The 17882-nt window shown below is 46.9% G+C and overlaps 1 pseudogene; it reads right to left on the bottom strand.

The window, feature by feature from the left end:
* Positions 1-1204: 1204 nt before the first annotated feature.
* LOC103649388 (respiratory burst oxidase homolog protein B-like) lies at positions 1205-17537 on the bottom strand (annotated as a pseudogene).
* Between the last annotated feature and the right edge of the window lie 345 nt (positions 17538-17882).

Below are 17882 nucleotides of genomic sequence, written 5' to 3' on the forward strand. Positions count from 1 at the left end.
AGCTCAGAAACTGGAGCACCATGCTATGCCTTTAAGATTACAACTTCCTACGTAGGTGCTCAATGATCGATGTGTTGTAAATACATCGCTTTAACCTGTTTAGCTTGAACATCGAATGTGATGATATAATATGTATATATCTATTTGTGCTTCATATTTCTATTTATTGCATTTCATTGGTGTTTGATTTGCACAAGTATAGGCCAAATTGAATTCAAATTTAAATTCCAACCCAAGTTTATTATTTTTTAATCGAAAATAGTTAACCGAGGCGTGCAATTAACAAATAATTGCCTTTGTTAAAAGTGTTAACCGAGGCGAACAACATAGCGCAACCTATTAAAGTATTCACAGAGGCGGTCGTGTTAAGGCAATCGCCTCCATTGATACTAATTAACTGAGACAGTTGATTTACAGTGCCCACCTCTGTTAACACAATAATGGTGACGGCAAGGGTAACTGCCTCCGTTAATCGATGATTAATAGAGGCCTAACGACGGAGGCGGTTACAATGCCTGGCTCCTATAATTGATTTTGCTCGTCTCTATTAAAGTTTCTATACTAGTGAGACACAAATGTGGAACACGAGGGCACACGGGAAACATGCAATCGTTGTGGGTGATTCTCGCAGACATGGCCAGCGGTCCGCTTCTTCACTCGTGTGCAAACCTGCGGCCGAGAGAATCGCTTCCCCGAGAAGCTAGGCCAGAATCGACGCGTTTGGCGACCAAAGCGGCTTGTGGCGGTCATAAGACCATGTACATCAGTTTATCCATATGGTCACCAAAAACACTGTATCATGCTTTCGTTACCTTTTGCTGATCGGATAATCTGATGCTTAATTTTGATCTGATTAGGCCAGCGAACTGGACCTGTATCATGCTGGCTGGTCAAACTGCCTATACAAACTCTCTGTTGGGGATTTTGACCCTGCTGGATTCGTCACAATCAAGCAATACGTGCTTTGGTATACTCCCTCCCCTCTACACCCATCCATCCATTCAGATATACGCTACAACATGCGAAAACCTTTGGATCGAGGCTATACAAGAACTTGTTCAGTTAAAGTTAGATTGAAGGGATTGGAAGAGATTAAATCCCCTCCTACACAAACTCTTATATAATTTTGTATAGGAGTAGATTTAATCTCCTCCAATCCATCTCAAGTTGAAGTTCTCCTTGTGGAACTCCAACTTGGTTGTCCCTAGCTGTCCGTGACCTTGAGAATTCCTGCGCGAGTTCGCGCAGCGTCTTTAGCAAGGTTCGGGCACCGCCACTGTAGAACACTCTTGAATATCAAAGACCAGAGATATCAATATTGATTAAGAGTTGCAAGAATGACTAAGTACGTCATACATGCAATGACAATTCTTTCCTAATCATCTATCTCATCGTCTACACGTGCTAATTAGTTGGGGTTATCATGCATAGTATTTATTTAGAATTATTATCTACCTAGATTATATAATCCACTTAGTTCAAAATTTATTGGATCATATTATCCTAGTAGATTTAGTTTAAAATTTGTCGGATTATATAATCTGGGCAGATTATAATCACAAACAAACATCCCCTAAGCTAGTTAAAGTTCAAGTAGAATGGCGACCGAGGAATGCAAAAACAAAACAACTTACCGATGCACTGGTTTTGGTGGTTCTCCGCGATTTCCTCATAGACATTGCGCCAGTTGGGCCTGCCGAAGTGGGTCTCGAAGCGGGTGCCGGACACGACGTCGACGTCGTGCTTGGCGTGGTTGAATGACTAGATCATGGAGATGAGTGCGGTGCGGGCGTCCCCTTCCTCATACATGCTGGTGCAGTGGTTGTGGAGCTCGATCACGCCATTCTTGTCGGTCTCGGCCACCTCGTTCATGACGTCGTGGAACCACTAGAAGGAGCCCTGCTCCGGGGTCACCCAGTAGCGCCAGATCCCAAGCTCGAGCCGGCCTCCAGGTTGTCGTCCAGCTGCTTCATGTTTGCTGATGTCCTTGATGATGGAGAATTGCAGATCATGGGCGTGGCGCCAATGCCCTGTCCGACAAGAAGCACGATGTCGTACTGATTGTAGTCCTGCGCCGGCGCGACGTACGGGCCGTCGATCCTCACCTCGGGGAAGCTGCAAAACAACCATTTCATGAAATGGGAATCCAAACTAACTAAAGTTTGACTATAGCAAATAGTATTAGCATTTATACCACAAAGCAAATTTATTATAAGAATATATTTTATAGCTAATCTTGTAACACCCCAGGTGTTGCCATGGCTGGAGCACACCTTGGCACTCAAGACTATGATCACATGTGGAAGAACTTAAGGAGCAAAAGTATAAGGGGCTTTGGAAACTAAGTTTTTACCAAGAGTTGGGAATGACCAAAGGCATTACCCTAATTGTGTGCAACTATCACCTTGGGAGAGGGGGAAAGAACCCTAGGCCTCTCTTAAACCCTATCTCCCAAAACCATGGATAAGAGGGGAAAGAGAGTGAGCAAATGTGCAAAACATGGGTAATCTTTACCCAAACCCTAAGCAACATTATAACCATTATTTAGGGGGGGGGGAAATATTACAAAAAGGCCCCTAGGGAAACCCCATTTCAAATCTCCAAGTGGAGAGAGAGCTAGAGCTCTCTAATTCCCTCTAAGTCCCATTTTAGCCCTAAATCAAAGATCAACCGTGTTCACTTTAAATATGGCGCCAAAACCACTTGGGTTCTATACCAAAAATGTGCAATACCACTTAGGGCACCCACTGGAAAAAGTTGAGCTCGAGACTCGAACGTTTGACATGCCATGGCATGGCTTTTGTCGTGATATGCTCAGTATGACACACCTGTTTTGGCACCCCGAAGATCTCCCTCCCTAGGCCGTATCTGCCCCGGCGTCTCACAGTTGAGTGATAGCCCTAGGTGCCAGGAAGAGGTCTGCGCCGGACTTTTGCAAAGATTCGCACGTTTGCGACCTCTGGCGACATTTGAACACTGGAAGAAACAAACCGCCACGTGTTCGACGCCGTCTGCCGCGCCAGAGCACGCCCGCGCCCGCGCCGCGCCCAAGCCAAGCCAGTGCCCTGGTCCGCGTCCGCGACTATAAAACGCCCAGGAGCCTTGGCCGTACCCCTCCGCACGCGCTCAAGCCTCACCGGAGCTCAGTTCGCCGCCGTTTGCCCATACGCGACGTGCCCGCGGCCACCCGAGCCCCTGCCACCGTAGACCGGCCAGCCCAGCCATTCCCAACCCCGTCCAGCCCTCGGAGAAGACTGTGCACGTCTCCGTGAAGCTCCCCGAGCGAGGAATCGGGCTCTGCTTCACCGGAGAGGCCGGCCCAAGGTCACCGGACTTCAACCGACCGCCGGCAACCGTGGACCGAGGTACACCGTGCACCTCTCTTCGATTCCTTGCACGGTTAGACTCCTTAGACCTCCACGAAGCTCCCTATGCCCTTGGATTGAACTATGCCGCCGTGGATAGGCCGGAGCACACGCCGCCGACGTGCTCGCCCGCCTGCTCACGTGGACCGGGCGATTCCGGCCATCCCCGACGACGAGCCGTACCTCGACGTGATCGCCAGACCCTCCCCGAGCCAACCCTACCCTTCGCCGGACCTCCCTCGCCGCCGGTAAGCCGCGCCGCCCTTTTTCTTTCCGCGGCTACTGTTTCAGTTGAGGGAGGGACTGCGGGTGAGAGGGAGAGAAACCCAGGGGGTTAAGTGAAAGGTCAGAGACTCAAGTGAATAGTGCCTTAAGGGTAGATCTGCGAGGTTTAAATTGTTTTAAACCCAGGGACCTCGGCGCAAACTGTTTTTCCAGGAAAACTTAATTAAAACCTAATTTAAATTCAAACAGAAACTTTAAAAACCCATAACTTCTGTTTGGTTTATCCAATTTTGGTCAAACCAATTTTGCCAGACTCTAAATCATGTAACCTATTTAGGAAAAATATAAAACCCCTTGATGCTGTGGAAAACTTAAAAGTTCTGATTTAATGTTAACTTTGGCCAAAAGCTAAATAATAGTAAGAAAAATAGTTAGGCTATTTGACTAAGGTTAGGAAAATTTGGAGAAGTTTATATTCACCTACTAACCTGTTTAAAAATGTTAAACCCCTCTGTCCATTACATTAAGTTAGTTTTAACCCCTTATTCCAAATATGCTTAAGTTTAAGAAAAATAGGAAAAGTGACACAAATATTGAACCAGAGGGCACCCCTATTTTTGTTAAGATACTTAGTTAATGTAGTTCACTAGAAAAATATATCATACCCTGTTTTAGTGTAAAATAATTAAGATCTCTTTTAAATTAATAAAACAAGGATAACTTAGAAAAACTCCACAAAAATAACCCCAAGGTGAAAACACCCCCACCCTTGGGATAACTATTGTTTTATTAAAAAGAACCTAAGAAAAATATGAAATCTGCTGTTTGACATTTTTCAAATAATAAGGTAGTAGAAGGTGCCTTTTTGACATTAAACTTGGGAAAATCATAGCTAATTAACCACCCCTTAGTTTCCTGTGATTTTTAGCACAAAGATCTATCATTACCAGAGGATGCCAACAAAAATAACCTTTAGGACAGAGCCTACCCCTAACTAGGAGGTGTAGTGTAAAGTGCCCCTTTTTGCCTAACTTTTGTTATTTTTGTTTAAGGCCTAACTTTTATACTTTAAGCCTCAAATTCTTAAAACAAGCTAAATTAGCCAGTGACAACCCACTGTAATTTTTACAGAATTTTTGGAAATTATTAAAACCCTGTTGTAGTTCAAACCTACCCTAGAAACCCTAAATGGAAATTAAGGGAAGAGAAATGAAAGATATGAATAAAGGTTGTCCCTAAAAACTTTATTTGTTGTCCACAAAAATACATCAAAGCAATACCAAACCAATATGTTGTCCTAAAGGAAAACCTAAGTCCAAAGAATAATAAGTCTATCTATGTACCACTAGAAGCCCCGCATAACTAAGAAAACCCTAAGTTACTTCTCGACTTAGTTCCTTTTGCATAATGTTATTAAATCATGCATAATCATGACATACATGTTCATTGCATCTCGATAGATTGTAATCTTGCTGACGGAGAGTACATCCTCGTGCCGGAGCAAGGAGCTGCTCAGGAGGTAGCCCCAGATCCAGCACCAGAGCCAGCACCAGAGGACCTGCCTGCCACTGCTTTGGAAGGCAAGCCCCGGTTTTATGCATAACCTGTTATTTATGCTATTTTACTTCATTTAATGATTGTAGGTTTGATTGTGCACTTAAGTGTAGGAGTTGTTTGAAACCCTAGTTGCATGATCTCAGGAATCCCGTTGAGATGAATACTAGTATGCTAGGTCGAGTAGCTGCTTTATTAATTAGGATCTCGGTAGAAGTCGAGTGATTTTTCTAGCACTCGCGCGAGGTCAGGACATTGATTGTACCCACTTTCATATCGTACTGATGTTGGTGTGTGGGCAACAATCCATGGGGATTGGTTGTTCACGGGATAAAAATTTGAATAAGGATTAAGGTGTGGTACCGTGAGTCAAGCGTTTGAACGTACTAAACACATACCGAGAAATATGGTAAATCGGTAAGCCTAGTACCTGAGTGAACCTGCCCGCAGACTTTACCCCTCACGCGACCTGAGACGAGGTCTCCCATTCCGGTTATGGTGGGTACAAGTGCGGCCACTGCACGACGGCCAGTCGGGGTCAGTGGGGCATTGTACGCCAAGGCGGTGAGCCCTGATCTGTTGCCAGGGGATCGATGGGGACGGTTGATGTGTGTGGGGACGGAGTGCCCCTGCATGTCGTGTGTTTAGGTTTACCTTGCAAGGATAAAAACTCGATTCGAATCGTCTGCTTCTCGCAGCTAATGAGACTGCTTGATCCATGCTGCTACATTGAGTAACAAGTGGAATGATGCGGAGATGATATAAAATGTTGATTGCTAAAATGTCCGCTACTTTGTATGAATAGATAGTACACTTTTAGCCTTAAGAGAGTCACACTTAACTTGACTAAGTTAAAATCTTGATTTAGAAACTTGGCTAGTGCTTTTGGCAACCAAACCCCACAGCCAAACAGCTGCATGTCTAGAGGTAGAGGAGTAGACTCCTCACACCGGGTAAGTCTAGCTGAGTATTAGTATACTCAGCCTTGCTTGTGGCATAATTTTTACAGGTTCTCTGGAGGAGATGGTTGCTGGAGTGACTTGGCCGTCCACCTTACCACCGGGTTGGACTGTCGAGTGGGACCCTGCCTCGGCTGAGGAGGAGCATGAGGAGTGATGGGACAGGCTTCCCCATCTCTCTGTTTATTTACCGTTAGTTTATTTCCGCTGCACTTCGAACAATGATGGTTACTTTTGCAAAACTCCGACGATGGTGATGATGGTGATGTAATAATCTAACATTATGGCATGTATGGTTTTATGCTTTATTGTATTTGCTCTGTGACTCACCTTCGAGTGAGAATGTGGTACTTGATCCTGTCAGTGGCCGTGTCGGACTAGATCCGAGGGATTGACGGGTTATTCCCATTTAAGTGTGGTCTAGCCTCTAAGGCGGGACTTGGACACTTAAGTCGGAATAATTCGGGCAGTTCCGCCACAGCTGGTATCGGAGCTTGTACCACCACAGAGGGATCAATAAAATGTAAATACCATCAACTTTCTGAATAAAACTTGATAGAAACAAGTTGGATAGATAGTAGGACGAGCAGGATAGACCTAGGACGTGAAGCCTTAGGTTAATAGAAGGGTAGCTAGGTGGCTAAGTAACTCGGCCCTACAGGCCACTTTTACAGGATGGGAGTTCCTCCCTATTCCTTCTATCTTGTTGTGAGGTCGTTCAGGACGAGCATGCATGCATTCATAATTAAGCAATGGATAACTAAGTAAGGACTTAAAAACAAGATAACAACCAGCTAGGTCCTTAGTGCCTTTTTACTTAACTAGAGAAAGGCTGAGTTTTATTTTTCTTGTTCTTTTTATAATTCTTTTCTTTTACTTACGCTTAACCGTACACAGATGACTTCCCACGGATCCTCCGATGACGGAAATGCCCTGACCCACACTGACGGACTTGCACGAGAGGGTTTTCCCCGCATTTTATGGGAAGTGCTTCAGGGAGCCGGATACACGACACCCCCTCAGTACGCGGTGCAGCAGTTCGAGAAGCATCGAGTGCCTCGCTGTAGGGTGAGGATGACTTTGGAGCCTCATCCCCTGCAGCCAGGATGGCGCTCCTTGGACTCCGAGTCCTTCGGATACCGAGCGGAGGACACGATCGAGGCGATCGTGCTGCACGGGTTGACTACTTTCTGCGGATTTCATCCCTTAGAGCTGGCTACCCACCCCATTGGCTTGTTCCCCGCTGAGAAGGAGGACGACCCAATGTGGAAGGATCGGGTGGAGCATGCTAAGGATATCTGGGCCATCTACCCAGGACAGACTGCGCACTTGACAGTACGGTGCATGAATGCTCTGTACCGTCTGCAGGTGATGCGCGGTGAGGCCATGTCCCATCTGATGGCACTGCTGGAGGCCACCAAGATCACGTTGGATAACCGAGAGGAGCTTGTGGTCGACTTGTCTCAAGAAATGGTAGAGAAAGATTTGCAAGTGGAGCAGCTGTCTGGTGAGATTCATGAGTTGGAGGAGCTAGTGGGCACCCGGGAGAACACCATTGAGGTCCTAGAGGATCAGCTCCTCAACACTCAGCAGCAGCTGGCAGAAGCAAATGAGCACCTAGACATGCATCACCAAGAGATCCATGGTGGGGAGGCTGACGAGGACGTTGACATCGAGGGAGGAGACGAGTCTGCTTCCAGTATAGACACTGCTGGCTCGGGAAGACCACCTTCCCCCGAGTCGAGCGTTGCTTCGTTCGCTCACTAGATGTCCAGGGTAGGTTTAGAAGTTGGACAGTCGGACTCCTCGCCACTAGCTTAGCTTTTGCACCCTTAGGGTACTAGGCTAGGTAGAGTTGAGTCATTTTGGAACACTTTGATGTAATCGTATTAAACACTCTTGGGAGCTTGATGGAAGGATGCTATTATTAGCTTAATCTTGGAAGGAAGAAAATTATGCCTCTTAAAATCCTGCTGTTTAACTTTTTCCCCGTGATAAAATCTTGAATTTCGGAACTATGGTGTTAAGTATGTATGTGGTTTTTCAGATGGCCGGGAGGCAGCGTCGTGGCCAGAACGAGCGCGTTCCTCCACCGCCGCCACCACCTCCCACTCTGCAGGAGCTTATGGCTCAGCAGAATGAGATCCTGAGGCAGCTGGCTCAGCGTCAGCCACTACCTCAGCATTATGGTGGAGACCATCAGCGTCACCCCGTCGCTGCTACCTACCAGGAGTTCCTCAGCACTCAGCCACCATTGTTTACCAGGGCGGAGGACCCACTTGATGCAGATGTGTGGTTGAGGGTGGTAGAATCCAAATTTCCACTGCTTCATGGAGTGTGTTCAGAGGTCACCAAAGTCAGGTTCGCCACCCAGCAGCTTCGCGGGCCTGCAAGGACTTGGTGGGATCATTTTCTTGCTATGCAACCAGAGGACCGAGAGATAGAGTGGAGGGAATTTAAGGCAGCTTTCAGAGGCCACCACATACCAGCCGGGATCATGGACAGGAAGCTTAATGAGTTCTTGGCACTCACTCAGGGCAACAGGACAGTGTTGCAGTATGCCCAGGCCTTCAATGATTTGTGCCAGTATGCTGGATATCATGCAGATACAGATGAGAAGAAGCGAGACAGATTCAGAAGGGGGCTCAGCACTAAGCTCCGGGATCGTCTCAACACCGTTAGGGCCAACAACTACAATAAGTTGGTCAACATGGCCATCTCCCAGGAGGACTGCATTTCAGCTCGACAGGCAGAGAAAAAGAGGAAGACCCCTGTGGCAGGACCTTCAGCTCAGCCACAGCGCTTTAGGATTGTGTCCGACACCCAGGGCAGGGGACCTCAGCAGCAGCAAGGGCGATGGGTAATTCGACCTCAGCAGCAGCAGCAGCAGCAGCAGGCACCCAACCGCAACCAGTTTCCAGCACAGCGGAATAATCAGTAGCAGCAGTACCGCCAGGACAATGACAACAGATGTTTCACTTGTGGCAACACTGGGCATTATGCCAAGAATTGCCCCAGGAACCAGCAGAGGCAGGGGCAGAATGCTAACCAGAACCAAGGCAAGAGGCAGAAGGTGCAAGTGAGGCAAGGCAGGCTGAACTTCACCACCCTGGTTGATATCCCAGAGGGAGCACCCGTATTGACTGGTATCTTTACAGTTTTGAATTATCCTGCTATTGTTCTTTTTGATTCTGGTGCATCGCACAGTTTTATCAGTACCAAATTTTGTGCCAAGTGTCAATTGCCTTTTCACCACACAAATGGGGGTATTACAATCTCAACACCAGGAGGCAGGGTTGCCTCCTATCAGATCTGTAGGCACGTACCAATTAAGCTGGGTAGTCTCATAATCAAAACTACCCTAATGATAATGGGGTTGGATAGTGTGGATATTATATTGGGAGCTGACTGGTTGACCAGGCACCAAGCAGTTATGGATATTGCAGCCAGAGCCATTGAGGTGCACTCACCAACCTGTGGTGAGACCACACTATATTTGCCTGGCCAGGGTTGTACCCGATCTTGTGCCTTTGTTATGTTAGAATCCCCGGTGGAAAAGATTCCGGTAGTCTGTGACTACCCCGATGTTTTTCCAGATGAGTTGCCAGGAATGCCACCTGACCGGGATATTGAGTTCGCCATCGAATTGCAACCCGGGACTGCTCCGATCTCCAAGAGACCCTATCGGATGCCTCCCGCGGAATTGGCAGAATTGAAGAAGCAACTGCAAGAGTTGTTGGACAAGGGATTTATTCGTCCAAGCACTTCACCATGGGGATGTCCAGCGTTATTTGTGAAGAAAAAGGATGAGAGTTTGAGGATGTGTGTTGACTACCGCCCTCTCAATGCGGTGACCATAAAGAACAAATACCCGTTGCCCCGCATTGATGTTCTGTTTGATCAATTGGTTGGAGCCAAGGTATTCTCCAAGATAGACCTTCGCTCAGGATACCATCAGATCAAGATTCGTGCTAGTGATATTCCCAAGACGGCTTTCTCTACCAGATATGGACTGTATGAGTTTCTGGTGATGTCTTTTGGGCTGACCAATGCCCCGGCTTATTTTATGTACTTGATGAACTCAGTATTCATGCCAGAATTGGATAAGTTCGTGGTCGTCTTCATTGATGATATTCTGGTCTATTCCAAGAATGAAGACGAACATGCTGAGCACCTGCACATTGTGCTTCAACGATTGCACGATCATCATCTTTATGCTAAGTTGTCCAAGTGTGAGTTCTGGCTGAAGGAGATCAAATTCTTGGGTCATACAATTTCTCAGGATGGGGTATCAGTTGATCCTGAGAAGGTGCAAGAAGTGATGGATTGGAAACCCCCGACCACAGTAAAGCAAATTCGGAGTTTTCTGGGATTGGCAGGGTATTATCGACGATTTATTCCGGATTTCTCCAGAATTGCCAAACCAATGACTGAACTGTTGAAGAAGGGAGTCAAATTTGAGTGGAGCCAAAAGTGTGAAGATGCCTTTCATACCTTGAGACAACATTTGACAACAGCCCCGGTGTTAGCTCAACCTGACAACACCAAGCCATTTGAAGTTTATTGTGATGCTTCTGGTACTGGTTTGGGATGTGTCTTGATGCAAGAGAACAGAGTGATTGCTTATGCTTCCCGAGCACTCAGGCCCCATGAGCAGAACTACCCTACACATGATCTGGAGTTGGCAGCTGTAGTTCATGCTCTTAAGATATGGAGACACTACTTGATGGGAGCTCACTGTAACATCTATACTGATCACAAGAGTCTCAAATACATCTTCACTCAGGCAGATCTGAACATGAGGCAAAGGAGATGGTTGGAGTTAATCAAGGACTATGATTTGGAGGTACATTACCACCCTGGTAAGGCCAATGTTGTGGCAGATGCCTTGAGCAGAAAGGCCCAGTGCAATTGCATGAGCATGGATGTGGGAGTTACCACCCTGTGTGATGAGTTGTGCAGATTAAACCTGGAAGTTGTTTCTGCGGGTGACCTAAGCTACATCTCGGTGGAGCCCACGTTGCAAGAGCAGATCATAAGGGCACAGGTTGAGGATAAGGGTGTTCAGGTTATCAAAGATATGATCAAGCAAAAGGCAGAAAAATACGAGTGTTTCAGACAGGATAGCAAGGGAATTCTATGGTTTGGAGATCGATTGGTTGTTCCCAAGGACCCTGAGCTTAGAAAGAGGATACTGGACGAAGCTCACCTTTCCAAATTCTCCATGCACCCTGGTAGCAACAAGATGTATCATGATCTCAGATCTCTATATTGGTGGACTAGAATGAAAAGGGAAATTGCCAAGTACATATCCGAGTGTGATACTTGTCAGAGGATAAAGGCTAGTCACTTGAAGGCAGCAGGCCCTCTGCAACCCCTTCCCATACCATCTTGGAAATGGGAGGACATTTGCATGGACTTTATAGTGGGATTACCCAATACCTCCAGGCACCATGATTCTATTTGGGTTATCGTGGACAGGTTGACCAAGACTGCTCATTTCTTGCCAGTGCATACCACCCACAGGGCAGAGAAGTACGCTGGAATTTATGTTGATCAGATAGTAAGGTTGCATGGTATTCCCAAGACCATTGTATCTGACAGAGGAGCACCTTTTGTGGCACGATTTTGGGAACAATTGCAAGAGTCACTTGGGACCCATGTCATCTGAAGCTCAGCATATCACCCCCAAACAGATGGCCAGACAGAAAGGGTGAATCAAATTTTGGAAGATATGTTGCGAGCCTGTGCACTACATTATGGAAAGGATTGGGACAAGTGTCTGTCTTTGGCAGAGTTCTCTTACAACAATAGCTATCAGTCCAGTTTAAAGATGGCACCTTTTGAGGCATTGTATGGGAGAAGGTGTAGGACCCCACTAAATTGGTCTCAAGCAGGAGAGAGGGAAATTTTTGGACCAGACTTAGCACTCGAGGCTGAGGCAAAAGTCAAGGTTATCACCAAGAACTTGGAAGCTGCTCAGGCTAGGCAAAGGAGCTATCATGACAAAAGACGGAAGCCTCTACAGTTTGAGGTGGGAGATCATGTCTACCTTAAGGTATCACCCACCAAGGGTGTCCAGAGATTCGGAATCAAGGGCAAGTTAGCTCCTCGCTACATTGGACCCTATGAGATCAAGGCAAGTTGTGGACCCGTAGCTTACCAATTGGAATTGCCACCTCACATGTCAGCAGTGCATAATGTGTTCCATGTATCTCAGTTGCGCAAATGTGTTCGTCTACCCACTGAAGTACTCCCGGAACCAGACATTGAGATAGAACCAGACTTGTCCTATCAAGAGTACCCCGTCAAGGTGTTAGATCAAAAGGAGAGATCAACTCGGGCAAGGTCGGTCAGAATGTATAAGGTTCAGTGGAGTCACCATTCAGCAGAAGAAGCTACATGGGAGACTGAGGATTTTCTACGCTCTCGCTTCCCCGACTTTCTACCCAAAGGAGTCGGTATGTAACCCCAGAACCCCACCCCCACCTGCCCTTTTGAAATCAATTATAAGAGAAACTAAGATAGCAAGAATAGTCTAAGCTGTGAATTCAACTTAAGAAGGGCTTCCTTCTGAAGTTGCAAAGAGAATGGCATTCGAAGAGCAGTTAACAAGAGAAACTTGAGTATAAAGAAAGAGTAGCACCAACACATCTTCCAGCACCCTCCAAGGGACTCTACCTAAAATCTCGGGACGAGATTTCCTTTAAGGGGGGAGGGTTGTAACACCCCAGGTGTTGCCATGGCTGGAGCACACCTTGGCACTCAAGACTATGATCACATGTGGAAGAACTTAAGGAGCAAAAGTATAAGGGGCTTTGGAAACTAAGTTTTTACCAAGAGTTGGGAATGACCAAAGGCATTACCCTAATTGTGTGCAACTATCACCTTGGGAGAGGGGGAAAGAACCCTAGGCCTCTCTTAAACCCTATCTCCCAAAACCATGGATAAGAGGGGAAAGAGAGTGAGCAAATGTGCAAAACATGGGTAATCTTTACCCAAACCCTAAGCAACATTATAACCATTATTTAGGGGGGGAAATATTACAAAAAGGCCCCTAGGGAAACCCCATTTCAAATCTCCAAGTGGAGAGAGAGCTAGAGCTCTCTAATTCCCTCTAAGTCCCATTTTAGCCCTAAATCAAAGATCAACCGTGTTCACTTTAAATATGGCGCCAAAACCACTTGGGTTCTATACCAAAAATGTGCAATACCACTTAGGGCACCCACTGGAAAAAGTTGAGCTCGAGACTCGGACGTTTGACATGCCATGGCATGGCTTTTGTCGTGATATGCTCAGTATGACACACCTGTTTTGGCACCCGAAGATCTCCCTCCCTAGGCCGTATCTGCCCCGGTGTCTCACAGTTGAGTGACAGCCCTAGGTGCCAGGAAGAGGTCTGCGCCGGACTTTTGCAAAGATTCGCACGTTTGCGACCTCTGGCGACATTTGAACACTGGAAGAAACAAACCGCCACGTGTTCGACGCCGTCTGCCGCGCCAGAGCACGCCCGCGCGCGCGCCCGCGCCGCGCCCAAGCCAAGCCAGTGCCCTGGTCCGCGTCCGCGACTATAAAACGCCCAGGAGCCTTGGCCGTACCCCTCCGCACGCGCTCAAGCCTCACCGGAGCTCAGTTCGCCGCCGTTTGCCCATACGCGACGTGCCCGCGGCCACCCGAGCCCCTGCCACCGTAGACCGGCCAGCCCAGCCATTCCCAACCCCGTCCAGCCCTCGGAGAAGACTGTGCACGTCTCCGTGAAGCTCCCCGAGCGAGGAATCGGGCTCTGCTTCACCGGAGAGGCCGGCCCAAGGTCACCGGACTTCAACCGACCGCCGGCAACCGTGGACCGAGGTACACCGTGCACCTCTCTTCGATTCCTTGCACGGTTAGACTCCTTAGACCTCCACGAAGCTCCCTATGCCCTTGGATTGAACTATGCCGCCGTGGATAGGCCGGAGCACACGCCGCCGACGTGCTCGCCCGCCTGCTCACGTGGACCGGGCGATTCCGGCCATCCCCGACGACGAGCCGTACCTCGACGTGATCGCCAGACCCTCCCCGAGCCAACCCTACCCTTCGCCGGACCTCCCTCGCCGCCGGTAAGCCGCGCCGCCCTTTTTCTTTCCGCGGCTACTGTTTCAGTTGAGGGAGGGACTGCGGGTGAGAGGGAGAGAAACCCAGGGGGTTAAGTGAAAGGTCAGAGACTCAAGTGAATAGTGCCTTAAGGGTAGATCTGCGAGGTTTAAATTGTTTTAAACCCAGGGACCTCGGCGCAAACTGTTTTTCCAGGAAAACTTAATTAAAACCTAATTTAAATTCAAACAGAAACTTTAAAAACCCATAACTTCTGTTTGGTTTATCCAATTTTGGTCAAACCAATTTTGCCAGACTCTAAATCATGTAACCTATTTAGGAAAAATATAAAACCCCTTGATGCTGTGGAAAACTTAAAAGTTCTGATTTAATGTTAACTTTGGCCAAAAGCTAAATAATAGTAAGAAAAATAGTTAGGCTATTTGACTAAGGTTAGGAAAATTTGGAGAAGTTTATATTCACCTACTAACCTGTTTAAAAATGTTAAACCCCTCTGTCCATTACATTAAGTTAGTTTTAACCCCTTATTCCAAATATGCTTAAGTTTAAGAAAAATAGGAAAAGTGACACAAATATTGAACCAGAGGGCACCCCTATTTTTGTTAAGATACTTAGTTAATGTAGTTCACTAGAAAAATATATCATACCCTGTTTTAGTGTAAAATAATTAAGATCTCTTTTAAATTAATAAAACAAGGATAACTTAGAAAAACTCCACAAAAATAACCCCAAGGTGAAAACACCCCCACCCTTGGGATAACTATTGTTTTATTAAAAAGAACCTAAGAAAAATATGAAATCTGCTGTTTGACATTTTTCAAATAATAAGGTAGTAGAAAGTGCCTTTTTGACATTAAACTTGGGAAAATCATAGCTAATTAACCACCCCTTAGTTTCCTGTGATTTTTAGCACAAAGACCTATCATTACCAGAGGATGCCAACAAAAATAACCTTTAGGACAGAGCCTACCCCTAACTAGGAGGTGTAGTGTAAAGTGCCCCTTTTTGCCTAACTTTTGTTATTTTTGTTTAAGGCCTAACTTTTATACTTTAAGCCTCAAATTCTTAAAACAAGCTAAAATAGCCAGTGACAACCCACTGTAATTTTTACAGAATTTTTGGAAATTATTAAAACCCTGTTGTAGTTCAAACCTACCCTAGAAACCCTAAATGGAAATTAAGGGAAGAGAAATGAAAGATATGAATAAAGGTTGTCCCTAAAAACTTTATTTGCTGTCCACAAAAATACATCAAAGCAATACCAAACCAATATGTTGTCCTAAAGGAAAACCTAAGTCCAAAGAATAATAAGTCTATCTATGTACCACTAGAAGCCCCGCATAACTAAGAAAACCCTAAGTTACTTCTCGACTTAGTTCCTTTTGCATAATGTTATTAAATCATGCATAATCATGACATACATGTTCATTGCATCTCGATAGATTGTAATCTTGCTGACGGAGAGTACATCCTCGTGCCGGAGCAAGGAGCTGCTCAGGAGGTAGCCCCAGATCCAGCACCAGAGCCAGCACCAGAGGACCTGCCTGCCACTACTTTGGAAGGCAAGCCCCGGTTTTATGCATAACCTGTTATTTATGCTATTTTACTTCATTTAATGATTGTAGGTTTGATTGTGCACTTAAGTGTAGGAGTTGTTTGAAACCCTAGTTGCATGATCTCAGGAATCCCGTTGAGATGAATACTAGTATGCTAGGTCGAGTAGCTGCTTTATTAATTAGGATCTCGGTAGAAGTCGAGTGATTTTTCTAGCACTCGCGCGAGGTCAGGACATTGATTGTACCCACTTTCATATCGTACTGATGTTGGTGTGTGGGCAACAATCCATGGGGATTGGTTGTTCACGGGATAAAAATTTGAATAAGGATTAAGGTGTGGTACCGTGAGTCAAGCGTTTGAACGTACTAAACACATACCGAGAAATATGGTAAATCGGTAAGCCTAGTACCTGAGTGAACCTGCCCGCAGACTTTACCCCTCACGCGACCTGAGACGAGGTCTCCCATTCCGGTTATGGTGGGTACAAGTGCGGCCACTGCACGACGGCCAGTCGGGGTCAGTGGGGCATTGTACGCCAAGGCGGTGAGCCCTGATCTGTTGCCAGGGGATCGATGGGGACGGTTGATGTGTGTGGGGACGGAGTGCCCCTGCATGTCGTGTGTTTAGGTTTACCTTGCAAGGATAAAAACTCGATTCGAATCGTCTGCTTCTCGCAGCTAATGAGACTGCTTGATCCATGCTGCTACATTGAGTAACAAGTGGAATGATGCGGAGATGATATAAAATGTTGATTGCTAAAATGTCCGCTACTTTGTATGAATAGATAGTACACTTTTAGCCTTAAGAGAGTCACACTTAACTTGACTAAGTTAAAATCTTGATTTAGAAACTCGGCTAGTGCTTTTGGCAACCAAACCCCACAGCCAAACAGCTGCATGTCTAGAGGTAGAGGAGTAGACTCCTCACACCGGGTAAGTCTAGCTGAGTATTAGTATACTCAGCCTTGCTTGTGGCATAATTTTTACAGGTTCTCTGGAGGAGATGGTTGCTGGAGTGACTTGGCCGTCCACCTTACCACCGGGTTGGACTGTCGAGTGGGACCCTGCCTCGGCTGAGGAGGAGCATGAGGAGTGATGGGACAGGCTTCCCCATCTCTCTGTTTATTTACCGTTAGTTTATTTCCGCTGCACTTCGAACAATGATGGTTACTTTTGCAAAACTCCGACGATGGTGATGATGGTGATGTAATAATCTAACATTATGGCATGTATGGTTTTATGCTTTATTGTATTTGCTCTGTGACTCACCTTCGAGTGAGAATGTGGTACTTGATCCTGTCAGTGGCCGTGTCGGACTAGATCCGAGGGATTGACGGGTTATTCCCATTTAAGTGTGGTCTAGCCTCTAAGGCGGGACTTGGACACTTAAGTCGGAATAATTCGGGCAGTTCCGCCACAAATCTAATGCTCCCTCTATCTCATAGATTAGAGCATGGCCCCACCTATATATGTGTATGTGTATGTATATATATGTATATATATAGGAAAGCCCTAATCTAACTCTAAACAGGAGCCTAACACCCCTCTGTGCCCTTCATGAACCACCAGTAGTTGGGCGGGTGGGGCACCCCGAAGTACTGCGCCAGCGACGCGTATGCAGCGTCTGTGGCGCAGAGCAGCCGCGAGAAGTCGCACGTCAGGTGGGAAACCACGTGGAGCCCGGCGCTGACGCCGATGCCCGTGGCCACCACCATGTGGAAGCTGATGTTGTTGTCGAAGGGCACCACGCGGCCCACGCCGATGTGGTTGCGGACAAAGGTCATGGTGTTCTGGCACATCGGGAGCAGGATCGGCGCCATGTTGAATTTGAGATCTCAGCGTCGCCCTTGGCCACGCACACGCAGTACCCCATCACCTGGAACACATACCAGTGGCAGTACTGGGTGAACTTCCAGGCGAAGAGGCCCCCGCAGACGCACATCCACAGGAGCATCACCTACACGCACTGCCAGTTGTCCTCTAGGAAGTACTGCGCGCGCAAGTGCCAGCGCTGGAGAGGGTTTGGCTCGGTCGTCGGATGGAGGTCTTGGCTCAGCATCTGGCTCATGTTCTTCACTACTAGAATCGGGCTCTGTGTCGAGTGTCTGAAGCACTCGACAAACCCTGGA

This window comes from Zea mays, chromosome 2 (genome assembly GCF_902167145.1).
Source record: "Zea mays cultivar B73 chromosome 2, Zm-B73-REFERENCE-NAM-5.0, whole genome shotgun sequence".
Lineage (NCBI taxonomy): Eukaryota > Viridiplantae > Streptophyta > Magnoliopsida > Poales > Poaceae > Zea > Zea mays.